This window comes from Oncorhynchus keta, chromosome 20 (assembly GCF_023373465.1).
Source record: "Oncorhynchus keta strain PuntledgeMale-10-30-2019 chromosome 20, Oket_V2, whole genome shotgun sequence".
Lineage (NCBI taxonomy): Eukaryota > Metazoa > Chordata > Actinopteri > Salmoniformes > Salmonidae > Oncorhynchus > Oncorhynchus keta.
The window spans coordinates 8946111-8959732 of NC_068440.1; the positions used below are offsets into that span (position 1 = coordinate 8946111).

Below are 13622 nucleotides of genomic sequence, written 5' to 3' on the forward strand. Positions count from 1 at the left end.
TTTGAAAAGGAAACACTTTAAAGTTTGTGGAAATGTGAAATTAAATGTAGGAGAATAACACATTAGATTTGTTAAACAAAAAAAACTTTTTCAAAAGTCTTTGAAATGCAAGAGAAAAGCAATGACAAAATATTGGAGGTTAGGCACAATTTCGATTTTGGCCACTAGTTAGCAGCAGTGTATGTGGACATTTTCAGACTGATCCTGTGAAGCATTGCAATACTGCTCAATTATTTTTTTTAATCAAGCCTGCTCAAATGTGCCCGAATTGGTCAATTGATACATTTTCAAGTATATAACTATAGAGAACACACAAAACATGATATGGTTATAGAAAATATGTTTACACACTCCCAGGAAGGTCATACATGATGGAAAAGTAGCTTCCCCACAGAAAATACACTAACCTTCATACATCAACATGGCCGGGTGTGGAGGGTGTGGGGCCAGAGACGGCAGAGGTTCAAACTTTAGAACCCAGTTCCTACATTCAAATCTCAAAATTTAACAGTGCAGTTAGATGAACAATCATTGAAGCTTTCTGCACATATAAGACATGTCTATGTCCTGGAAAGTCAGATGTTACTTACAACGTCATTCTAGTCACATTAGCAACAACCATCCCGGTATAGGGAGTTTATTTTTATTTTTACAATAGAAAATAACCCCGCAAAAGTGACTATGCTACAGGAAGTGTTACTTTTACCAAGAAACTTACAAAAGGAATAATTTGAGGTAAAAAGGAGTTGGATATGGATAAAATTAAGCAAAAATAAATCTAATTGTACGGGATGCGAACAGGTGACTGATGTTGACGTCAAGCTGACGTATTCCTCAGAGTGACCTGACCTTTGCACTTTTCTCCCATTTATAGCCTAGTGGCTCATTGAGACACAACAACGTAAAAAAGAATCCTGTTTCAAGCTAAATTGCAAATTACAGCACCAAATAATAAGAGAAATAGCGTGTGTCAAAATATACATTGGCCTGTAAATCCAGAGACACAGAGACCCCCCCCCCCCAAAAGGCAACAACATTATAGGGCAACAACACTATAGGAGGCAACAACATCCTCATTTAGCCCCTTTGAATCCACAATGTGTAAGGAGTGTTGTCAGAATGCCTCGGTGGTAGTTAATGTATGATGTCACATCCTCTTGGTTAAATGTGGATGCGTTCTATGGCTGCAAAGAGCAGGGAGGAAGGGGAGCCATGGTTGGCGTCGATGCACAGTCCATGTTTTATTTTGAAAAAACAGCCTTATGTTCCACAATGTGAAGTTTCGATGCTCGTTTGGTCCGGACAATACAAGCAGCCCCCTCAGATCCATTTGAGCATGTACAGTGCATTTGGAAAGTATTCAGACCCCTTGACTTTTTCTACATTACAGCCTTATTCTAAAATGGATTAAATAGTTTCTTTCCTCCTTATCAATCCACACACAATACCCCATAATGACAAAGCAAAAATATGTTTTTTTTTAATGTTTGCAAATGTATAACAAATTTTAAAAAATGAAATCACATTTACATAAGAATTCAGACCCTTTACTTAGTACTTTGCTGAAGCACCTTTGGCAGTGATTACAGCCTTGAGTCATCTTGGGTATGATGCTCCAAGCTTGGCACACCTTTACTTGGGGAGTTTCCCCCACTCTTCTCTGCAGATCCTCTCAAGCTCGGTCCGGTTGGCTGGAGTGTCAACGCACAGCTATTTTCAGGTCTCTCCAGAGATGTTCAGCTCTGGCTGGGCCACTCAAGGACATTCAGAGACTTGTCCTGGAGCCACTCCTGCGTTGATTTGGCTGTGTGCCTAGAGACATTGTCCTGTTGGAAGGTAAACAGTCTCCCCATTCTGAGGCCCTGAACGCTCTGGAGCAGGTTTTCATCAAAGATCTCTCTGTACTTTGCTCCGTTCATCTTTCCCTCAATCCTGAATAGTCTCCCAGTCCCTGCTGCTGAAAAACATCCCCACAGCATGTTGCTGCCACAACCATGCTTCACCGTAGGGATGGTGCCAGTTTTTCTCTAGACGTGACGCTTGGCATTCAGGCCAAAGAGTTCAATCTTAGTTTCATCAGACCAGAGAATCTTGTTTCATGGTCTGAGTCCTTTAGGTACCTTTTGGCAAACTCCAAGCGGTCTGTCATGTGCCTTTTACTGAGGAGTGGCTTCCGTTTGGGCACTCTGCAGAGATGGTTGTCCTTCTGGAAGGCTCTCCCATCTCCACAGAGGAACTCTGGAGCTCTGTCAGAGTGACCATCGGGTTCTTGGTCACCTCCCTGACCAAGGCCTTTCTCCCCCGATTTCGCAGTTTTGCTGGGCGGCCAGCTCTAGGAAGAGTCTTGGTGGTTCTAAACTTCTTCCATTTAAGAATTATGGAGGCCACTGTGTTCTTGGGGACCTTCAATGCTGCAGACATTCTTTTGTACCCTTCCCCATATCGGTGCATCGACACAATCCTGTTTCGGAGCTCCACTTACAATTCCTTCGACCTCATGGCTTGGTTTTTGCTCTGACATGCACGTTCAACTGTGGTACCATATATAGACAGGTGTCTGCCTTTCCAAATCATGTCCAATCAATTGAATTTACCACAGGTGGACTCCAATCATGTTGCAGAAACATCAAGGATGATCAATGGAAACAGGATGCCCTTGATGTCAATTTAAAGTCTTATAGATAAGGGTCTGAATACTTATGTAAATAAGGCATGTTCATCATTTTTAATACATTTGCAAACATTTCCAAAAACCTGTTTTTTTCGCTTTGTCATTATGGGGTACTGTGTGTAGATTGATGAGGAACGTGTTTTATTTAATACATTTTTGAATAATTTGTAGTGCTACAATTAATGAAGCTTTGTTTTTTGTCTTTACCTGTTCTCGCATGGTAAAAAAAAAACTTCAGTATTGGTCGTATTGTCACAATGAACACATTGTCCACACTTGTAATTGCCAGTGGATGGGCCTGGGAGCCAAGTCACACGCTTCTTGGTAGCTGCATGCTGTGCATAACGGAATCGGCCTGATTGCCTCCATTTGCTTCTGTGGTACGCTCAATGTCGTTAACTCTAGTAGATCTGGATCACTTGAGGGTGTTCCAGTGTTCCAATACAATGGATTTGACGTGACCGGCACATGGGCTGTACTCCTTGGAAAAACACAAACGTGGGGGAAACACAAACCCCCTGGTTTCTATTAGTGCCAGTGAGTAGAAGCTCAGTCTCTCTAGCACGGGTATAGATAGGCCTGTTCAATGACACTCTTATCATATCCGCCTTGCAGGAACCTGGTGCACATATGAATTGAATTAAAGCCATTGTGTGTACAGTATTGTACCCCACAAGGCTATTGTATCTACAGACAGCGCATGGAGTATAACATTAACCAGATCCCGATCACACTGAATTAGACTGATTAGATTGGGCCTCAAATGGAAATAAAGCATTGCGTAAGATATTGTATAGCATTAACAGAGTATGGCATTAACAGAGAGATAAAGATCCCCGTTGCGCTCGTCGCTCCATTTCATTTCCCTCTGGCCTGAAGGTCTTTCTCCCTCTCTCCCTCCTCTTTATGGGTGACAAACTGCGAGACGCTTGCTCTGCCAGGCGAGTGTCGAGACTGGCGACCCAGGGGGAGTCAGGCAGCCAGAGAGCCAGGCCGTACAGATGGCATCTCAAGACGGACAGAAGCCACCGCATATATCACAACACGGACGCCAATGTAGTAGCTAATAGGCCTTGGGGCATAATAACGAGGGTACGAGGCGGGGACAATGGAAAGGTTAGAAAAGACATTCAAATAAGGTTTTTACCCGTGCTGCCACCCAGTCATGGGGACAACAGGTCATGAATTGTGGATAGAGGCACGGTTAAGACTTTCCTATTAGTCACTGTGTTAGAGGGGAGGAAGGAGACAGTCTGCTCTCAGTGCAGACAGTCACAAGATGTAGATCTGTGGGGGGGGGAAGGCGATAGGAAGATGTAAGAGAGAAATTAAATGAGTGTCTCTGTACCTAAAACAAGTCAAAGCAATAAAAACACCAACACTATTCACAGGAATCGACAACGAAACCGAGACGCGAAAGGCCAACAATTCTTCGAATGGATCTTCGCCTAGGCGCGCGGCTCCGCATGGGTGCCCATTACCCAGGAGTCAGTGCTTTGAGACCGCGGGGCCGGACCGCCCACTCAGGCTTTCGAGTGTAATCGGGCCGAGTAGGTGAGCCACGCTCGCTCGCCGTCTCTACTCGTCAGGCTAATGCAAATGGATGGATGGATGGATGGATGGACGGCGTCCCGGACGGGTGATAGATTGAACAAGTGACAGCTGGGTCAACGGCAGGGAGTGAGTAATAGAGAGAGAGAGAGAGAGAGAGATGGAGGGATGGGAGTCATAGGATGGACTAGTTGATTAAGACGGTAAAGATGGTGAAAGGTAGTGGCAAGATGTCTCCACGTGTCCCGAGGGAAGAGCCCCCAAGAAGAGTAGCCCTGATGAACTGGATTCTGTTAGTGAGCCTGCCGTGTGAGAGGGCGGGACAGTGTGGGTGTATGTGTGCGTGAGACAGAGAGCTAGAGAAGACAGAAAGAAAAAGGAAATGGAAAGAGTAAGAGAAAGAGAGAATGTGTGTGTGTATACTGCACGTGTGTGTGTGTGTGTGTGTGTGTGTGTGTGTGTGTGTGTGTGTGTGTGTGTGTGTGTTAGCCAAATAAAGATAGTGGAGATGGATTGAGTGATGTGAAAGCGGATATGAGACTCCATTATATCACCCTCACGTTTGTCGGGCTAAGCCGGTCGCGAGACGAAGACGGAAGGGATGAAAGACAAAATGAAACTGATATCCCGGGTGAAGATGTTCTCAGTAAGATCCTGACAATGAGATATGATCTGTCGGCTGGAAGAGAGATGGAGAGGGGATAGACGGACATGACAATGCCTCAGTCTTCAAAATGAGAAAGCGAGTGAGCGTGTTCAAGGAGGTAGACGGATGGATAGTTGGAAAAAATGAGAGAGGGAAGTACAAGACATGAAGCAATACGGCGAGCTGCACATGGAGGAGTTGTGCGAGTCTGACTGATACACAGAGTAAGGTGACGGGAGAGAGGTGGTGATGAAGGGAGCGAATGAAAAGAGCGATATGAAAGACGGGTGAAAGGATGAGGAAAGAAATGAGAGCGATCTGAAAGATGAGAGTGGACTGAGGGGTTGAGTGGCTATTCATCATGCACTGAATAGATGGGTAAATATTTGAGGAATGAAAAGGCTTCTCTCTCCCTCTCCTTCTTGCTCTCTCTCAGATGGAAAGGTATAGGATAAACAAACCAAGCTGTTTTTGTTCAAACTAATCCTCAAATTCCCTAGAGGCTGATATTGATTTGCAACAAACAAATGCAAAGGCATCCCCACAAATTAAAAACATTTTTTTTAAAGGCATTCCCACAAAAGTTAATAAAGGGCATTCACACATACTGTAGAAACGGTTCTGTTCGGTACAAGAGTAAATCCAATGAGACAAACACACCAAATCATCCAGCCGCACGCACCCAATCATCCAGCCGCACGCACCCAATCATCCAGCCGCACGCACCCAATCATCCAGCCGCACGCACCCAATCAATCATCCAGCCGCACGCACCCAATCATCCAGCCGCACGCACCCAATCAACCAGCCGCACGCACGCACGCAATCAACCAGCCGCACGCACGCACGCAATCAACCAGCCGCACGCACGCACGCAATCAACCAGCCGCACGCACGCACGCAATCAACCAGCCGCACGCACGCACGCAATCAACCAGCCGCACGCACGCACGCAATCAACCAGCCGCACGCACGCACGCAATCAACCAGCCGCACGCACGCACGCAATCAACCAGCCGCACGCACGCACGCACGCAATCAACCAGCCGCACGCACGCACGCAATCAACCAGCCGCACGCACGCACGCAATCAACCAGCCGCACGCACGCACGCAATCAACCAGCCGCACGCACGCACGCAATCAACCAGCCGCACGCGCAACAACCAGCCGCACGCACGCACGCAATCAACCAGCCGCACGCACGCACGCACGCAATCAACCAGCCGCACGCACGCACGCACGCACGCAATCAACCAGCCGCACGCACGCACGCACGCAATCAACCAGCCGCACGCACGCACGCACGCAATCAACCAGCCGCGCGCACAGCACGCACGCAATCAACCAGCCGCACGCACGCACGCAATCAACCAGCCGCACGCACGCACGCAATCAACCAGCCGCACGCACGCAATCAACCAGCCGCACGCACGCACGCACACAATCAACCAGCCACGCACGCACGCAATCAACCAGCCACACGCACGCACGCACGCAATCAACCAGCCGCACGCACGCACGCAATCAACCAGCCACACGCATGCACGCACGCAATCAACCAACCAGCCGCACGCACGCAATCAACCAGCCGCACGCACGCAATCAACCAGACGCACGCAATCAACCAGCCACGCACGCAATCAACCAGCCACACGCACGCAATCAACCAGCCAGCCCACGCACGCAATCAACCAGCCACACGCACGCAATCAACCAGCCACACGCACGCAATCAACCAGCCACACGCACGCACGCACGCAATCAACCAGCCACACGCACGCACGCAATCAACCAGCCACGCACGCACGCAATCAACCAGCCACACGCACGCACGCAATCAACCACCCACACGCACGCACGCAATCAACCAGCCACACGCAATCAACCAGCACGCAATCAACCAGCCACACGCACGCAATCAACCAGCCACACGCACGCACGCAATCAACCAGCCACGCACGCACGCAATCAACCAGCCACGCACGCACGCAATCAACCAGCCACACGCACGCAATCAACCAGCCACACGCACGCACGCAATCAACCAGCCACACGCACGCACGCAATCAACCAGCCACACGCACGCACGCAATCAACCAGCCACACGCACGCACGCAACCAACCAGCCACACACAGACACATGCAATCATCCAGCCACACGCAATCCTCCAGCCACACACGCACCCAATCATCCAGCCACACGCACCCAATCATCCAGCCACACGCACCCAATCAACCAGCCACACGCAATCATCCAGCCACACGCACGCAATCATCCAGCCACACGCAATCCTCCAGCCACACGCAATCCTCCAGCCACACGCAATCCTCCAGCCACACGCAATCCTCCAGCCACACAAGCACGCAATCATCCAGCCACACGCACGCAATCATCCAGCCACACGCACGCAATCATCCAGCCACACACAGCACGCAATCATCCAGCCACACGCACGCAATCATCCAGCCACACACACACGCACGCACACAATCATCCAGCCACACACACACAATCATCCAGCCACACACACACAATCATCCAGCCACACACACACAATCATCCAGCACACACACACAATCATCCAGCCACACACACACACAATCATCCAGCCACACACACACGCACACACACATCATCCAGCCACACACACAATCACCACACACACACAATCACACACACACACACGCACCCAATCATCCGGCCACACAGGCAAACCCATCTACACACACATCAATCACCCATCCCACTCCACACACACTCCCACCATTCATCTCATCTTTGATTCTCTCTGCAAAGATGATGATTAGAAGAAAACACAACCCCGGGATATCAGCCCAGAACGTACAGAAGTGCGTCATTTTCCCCTCTCTTTCTTCTCTTTGGTTAGGATCTGGAGGAAGTAGCGCAACTCTAGAGTGGGAGCTGCCTGTTGGGAATCGTGCTGGCGGGGGAAAGCGCTGGATTAAACATGGAAGGATCTGCAGAATGCCGGGAGCCACGCACATAACACACAATCACGCGCACACCCTCCACTTCGCATTAAAATCATTTCCGTTTCGCAGGTCTATTCTTAGGCGCTAGAATACCCACTTCCTACTTCCCAACACGCATAAAGCAGCAGTAGAATGCTGGAGAACCAGAGGCCCTGTTGAATAGCTCTCCTAAGAACGAGTCATCAATCTTCTCCATTACCCTTCTTAGAACGCCAATTAACCGTGGCTAGATCTAAGTGGAGGGAATAGAACGCTATGCTACTAAACTAAACGGTAGGTAGCCTACCGGCTACAGCGTAGGGCCAGTAACCAGTGCCTCTGGGGTGTCATACTGAACTCTGTCATTAACTAAAATATATTGGTGAATAAATATTTCTCGCTAATTGGGGGACAGAATATATTGTAACGACCCTGGATTTATAAGCACGGAAATCGACTCTGCCGCACGAGCCTGCTTTTACGGAACAGTGGATAGCGCGCTAGACCTCGGGCTAGAAGGTTGAGGGTTCGAGACCTGCTCCCTCCCTGCCTGTTTCATTACAATACGTTGAACGGTACACTAAAGACCGTGTTCTGGATGGAGGAGAAAGCATCATGGCTGTGGATTTAAAGGGGAACTCCGTAGCTCAAACAATAACTAAGCAGGCACCCCACCACTGTTTTGGTAAACAGCTGAGGGATGGGGTTGGATAAATATAACCACTTGTTTACAATTACACAAGCTTATAAGCTTTATATACACACACAAAGCTTCAAATGATTGGAGTCGGCCATTTCAGCGACACAACAGGTGTATAAAAATCGAGCATACAACCATGCAAATCTCCATAGACAAACATTGGCAGAGGAATGGCCTTACTCAACGTGGCACCGTCATAGGATGCCACCTTTCCAACAAGTCAGTTCCTCCACTTTTTGGACAAATCTGGGGTTGGCGGATGCCGGGTGAACGCTACCTGCCCGAATGCATAGTGCCAACTGTAGTTTGGTGGAGGAGGATTAACGATCTGGGGCTGTTTTTCATGGTTCGGGCTAGACCCCTTAGTTCCAGTAAAGGGAAATCTTCATGCTACAGCATACAATGACATTCTAGATGATTCTGTGCTTCCAACTTTGTGGCAACAGTTTGGGGAAGGCCCTTTTTTCCTGTTTCAGCATGACAATGCCCCCGTGCACAAAGCAAGATCCTTACAGAAATGCTTTGTCGAGATTGGTGTGGAAGAACTTGTCTGGCCTGCACCGAACCCTGACCTCAACCCATTCAAACACCTTTGTGATGAATTGGAGCACCGACTGTGAGCCAGGCCTAATCGTCCAACATCAGTTGAAAAGAAGGTCGACGACATCCGATCCTCGTTTGCTAAGTCAAACGACACCGCTGGTTCTGCTCACACTGCCCTACCCTGTGCTCTGTCCTCTTTCTCCCCTCTCTCTCCAGATGAAATCTCGCGTCTTGTGACGGCCGGCCGCCCAACAACCTGCCCGCTCGACCCTATCCCCTCCTCTCTTCTCCAGACCATTTCCGGAGACCTTCTCCCTTACCTCACCTCGCTCATCAACTCATCCCTGACCGCTGGCTACGTCCCTTCCGTCTTCAAGAGAGCGAGAGTTGCACCCCTTCTGAAAAAACCTACACTCGATCCCTGCGATGTCAACAACTACAGACCAGTATCCCTTCTTTCTTTTCTCTCCAAAACTCTTGAACGTGCCGTCCTTGGCCAGCTCTCCCGGTATCTCTCTCAGAATGACCTTCTTGATCCAAATCAGTCAGGTTTCAAGACTAGTCATTCAACTGAGACTGCTCTTCTCTGTATCACGGAGGCGCTCCGCACTGCTAAAGCTAACTCTCTCTCCTCTGCTCTCATCCTTCTAGACCTATCGGCTGCCTTCGATACTGTGAACCATCAGATCCTCCTCTCCACCCTCTCCGAGTTGGGCATCTCCGGCGCGGCCCACGCTTGGATTGCGTCCTACCTGACAGGTCGCTCCTACCAGGTGGCGTGGCGAGAATCTGTCTCCTCACCACGCGCTCTCACCACTGGTGTCCCCCAGGGCTCTGTTCTAGGCCCTCTCCTATTCTCGCTATACACCAAGTCACTTGGCTCTGTCATAACCTCACATGGTCTCTCCTATCATTGCTATGCAGACAACACACAATTAATCTTCTCCTTTCCCCCTTCTGATGACCAGGTGGCGAATCGCATCTCTGCATGTCTGGCAGACATATCAGTGTGGATGACGGATCACCACCTCAAGCTGAACCTCGGCAAGACGGAGCTGCTCTTCCTCCCGGGGAAGGACTGCCCGTTCCATGATCTCGCCATCACGGTTTACAACTCCATTGTGTCCTCCTCCCAGAGCGCTAAGAACCTTGGCGTGATCCTGGACAACACCCTGTCGTTCTCAACTAACATCAAGGCGGTGGCCCGTTCCTGTAGGTTCATGCTCTACAACATCCGCAGAGTACGACCCTGCCTCACACAGGAAGCGGTGCAGGTCCTAATCCAGGCACTTGTCATCTCCCGTCTGGATTACTGCAACTCGCTGTTGGCTGGGCTCCCTGCCTGTGCCATTAAACCCCTACAACTCATCCAGAACGCTGCAGCCCGTCTGGTGTTCAACCTTCCCAAGTTCTCTCACGTCACCCCGCTCCTCCGCTCTCTCCACTGGCTTCCAGTTGAAGCTCGCATCCGCTACAAGACCATGGTGCTTGCCTACGGAGCTGTGAGGGGAACGGCACCTCAGTACCTCCAGGCTCTGATCAGGCCCTACACCCAAACAAGGGCACTGCATTCATCCACCTCTGGCCTGCTCGCCTCCCTACCACTGAGGAAGTACAGTTCCCGCTCAGCCCAGTCAAAACTGTTCGCTGCTCTGGCCCCCAATGGTGGAACAAACTCCCTCACGACGCCAGGACAGCGGAGTCAATCACCACCTTCCGGAGACACCTGAAACCCCACCTTTTTAAGGAATACCTAGGATAGGATAAAGTAATCCTTCTCACCCCCCCCTTAAAAGATTTAGATGCACTATTGTAAAGTGGCTGTTCCACTGGATGTCATAAGGTGAATGCACCAATTTGTAAGTCGCTCTGGATAAGAGCGTCTGCTAAATGACTTAAATGTAAATGTAAATGCCCGACCTCACTAATGCTCGTGGCTGAATGGAAGCAAGTCCCTGCAGCAAATGTTCCAACATCTAGTGGAAAACCTTCCCAGAAGAGTGGAGGCTCTTATAACAATAAATGGGGGACCAACTTCATATTATTGCCCATGATTTTGAAATGAGATGTTCAACGAGCAGGTGTCCACATACTTTTGCTCATGTAGTGTATTTTGGGTTACAACAGTTGAACTAAGCTCACGAGGCATGTGTAAGTTATATTCTTAAAGAATCACTGGGTATATATATATATATATATATATATCATTCATTTAATAAGTCAAAAATGGATGCAGCAATCACAGATTGACCCTTTAAAAAACATCATTTCAATTTGACATTAAAGATGTTCTTGATGGGGGAGAAAAGTATATAAAATGATAGTGGATTTAAAAGGCCTTCTAGACAGTATGGCTGAGAGCAGTGGGGCAGGACTGAGCACACCTATCACTTCGCAGCCTACATAAAAAGGGTTCGAGAACTGGTGGACTCTGACCATCATTTCGCAGGGAACGATTGTGACCTGAGAAGCAATAGTGCAGTGGTGTGTTTCAGAGGTGTCAGTCTTATCTTCACAAGCCAGAGAGGGAAGAGAAAGAAAGAGCAGCCGTCTGGTATCGCTCCCTCTGCTTTAGTCTCCGCTGTGCAGAGAGCCAAACCGAAGATGACATGTCCGGTCTCCAAGTGCTCCAACCTCCTCTCCTTGGCTCAGTGTCACTTCGCTGGTTCAACATTCTGAACCTTGTCATTGCAGTTTAGCGAGCCGGCGCTATCCATTACCCACTGTCCTGGGATCAGTTCGAATTGGCAACTTTAACCCGCATAACATCACATACCAACTGGTGACCACTTTACGGGTGGTAGGTAGATGCTGATTCTAGATCAGCTGGAAACGCGTTGAATCCTGTTGCTGCCGTAGCCTTCTCAAAAGCTGCTGTAGCGAGGTGCGCTGGCCGAGTTCTCCCTCATGCGCACACGTACGACGACGGGACACCCGCGAGTGTGAAACAGGCACAGCTGACCAAGTCACAAGGCTTTTCTTAAGAACCCGGTGTTCTAATAAATAACAGTGCGTGACGTGATCTTCACACATTACTGTAGGTTTTCCCTGGCAGCTGCTGCACATCGACTTGGTACTGGTACTCACTGTATAGGGCGGCAGCGTAGCCTAGTGGTTAGAGCGTTGGACTAGTAACCGGAAGGTTGCAAGTTCAAATCCCCGAGCTGGCAAGGTACAAATCTGTCGTTCTGCCACTGAACAGGAAGTTAACCCACTGTTCCTAGTCAGTCATTGTAAATAAGAATTTGTTCTTAACTGACTTGCCTAGTTAAATAAATAGTGGTTAAGAGTGTTGGGCGAGTAAACGAAAGGTTGGAAAAGGACTCATAAATAAGCATTGTGCCGTTAGTCCGCACCTGTTGTTTACAAAGCATGAGACAAATAACATTTGACTTGAACTTGCAGGTGCTGTGACAACTGACGGCAAAACTGTTCACACAGACACAAATGTGAGTTTCTGACGAGAAACAGAGAGAACAATTCAGGAGGTGGTGAACTGGACAGGATTTTCTCCCTGGCTGACTATCTGTCCATCTCACTGAGAGACTGGCCTGGAGAAAAGACGCTGTAGGCCATTTATCTGTCAATCTGTGTCAATCCACTCAGCCCGAGTGGCGCGGGAAAGGTGAGAGAGGTGTCAGGTCCCAGGGTGGTCCACATAGGGCTCAATGGAAGACCCCCCTGCGGCTGTCCACAGTTCTGCCGGTCTATTAATACTGGACAGCAAGAGCCATTAGTGGCCTTGTCAATATACTGTGGGCAGGGCAAGCAGCCGGCGGGCCCGAACATAGTAGGCAATCAGGCGTTTCTGCTAGCCCAGCCCGGACACCCTCTGGTTAAGATCACAAGCCCAAAGGTAAATAACGAGCTACTAGGTCATGTGGGCGAGACACTTATTGACGAGTCGAGGAAAATCTTTTCAAGCATTCCAGTGCAATTTTATGGGCTACCGAGTACAAACAATGACATTCCACAAATAACACTACGGAAGAACGTGTTAGGCAGTTTATTTTACATTTCAGTTTTAATTTTTTATTTATAATCTCTCTCATTTAAAAAAATAATAATTTTCTAATTTGGCATGGAATTTTGACATGCCTGGGAATGCAGACCTGCCTGTCTTCCATTCATTCATACATGGGGATAAAGGAACGTTTTAAATAAAGAAAAACGATATGCATAGATGGCGGCCAACAAAACACAGAACAATTCACATTCTCTTACACATTGGTCTCGTGAGGAAATATCGGTCCAACAGTCACTGTTAAAAGAAAAAAAACGGGGAACTAATAGAATAATATGCACCAAAATAAATAAGTAAATGAATGGAGTGCCAGCTAATGACATGATTTCGCATCGAGGCAGAAAAACGACATCCCATTACTATGACATGTGGGTCTACTTCAGTCGTTAATGTGCCCTGCTACATTATTTAACATTCTGCCTGTATGCCCCGCCAGAAACAATTGGTATCCTTCCACTTTGACAATTGACAACCAAAGGACTGTAGATTGTCTGGAGGTACAGTAATTGTTT

At 48.5% G+C, this 13622-nt stretch overlaps 1 protein-coding gene across 1 annotated transcript in view; it reads right to left on the bottom strand.

Annotated features, from left to right (window-relative positions):
• Positions 1-13622, bottom strand: part of pvrl2l (PVR cell adhesion molecule related 2 like) — an 89307-nt gene that overhangs the window by 28090 nt on the left and 47595 nt on the right. The gene's annotated exons all lie outside the window — the stretch shown is intronic.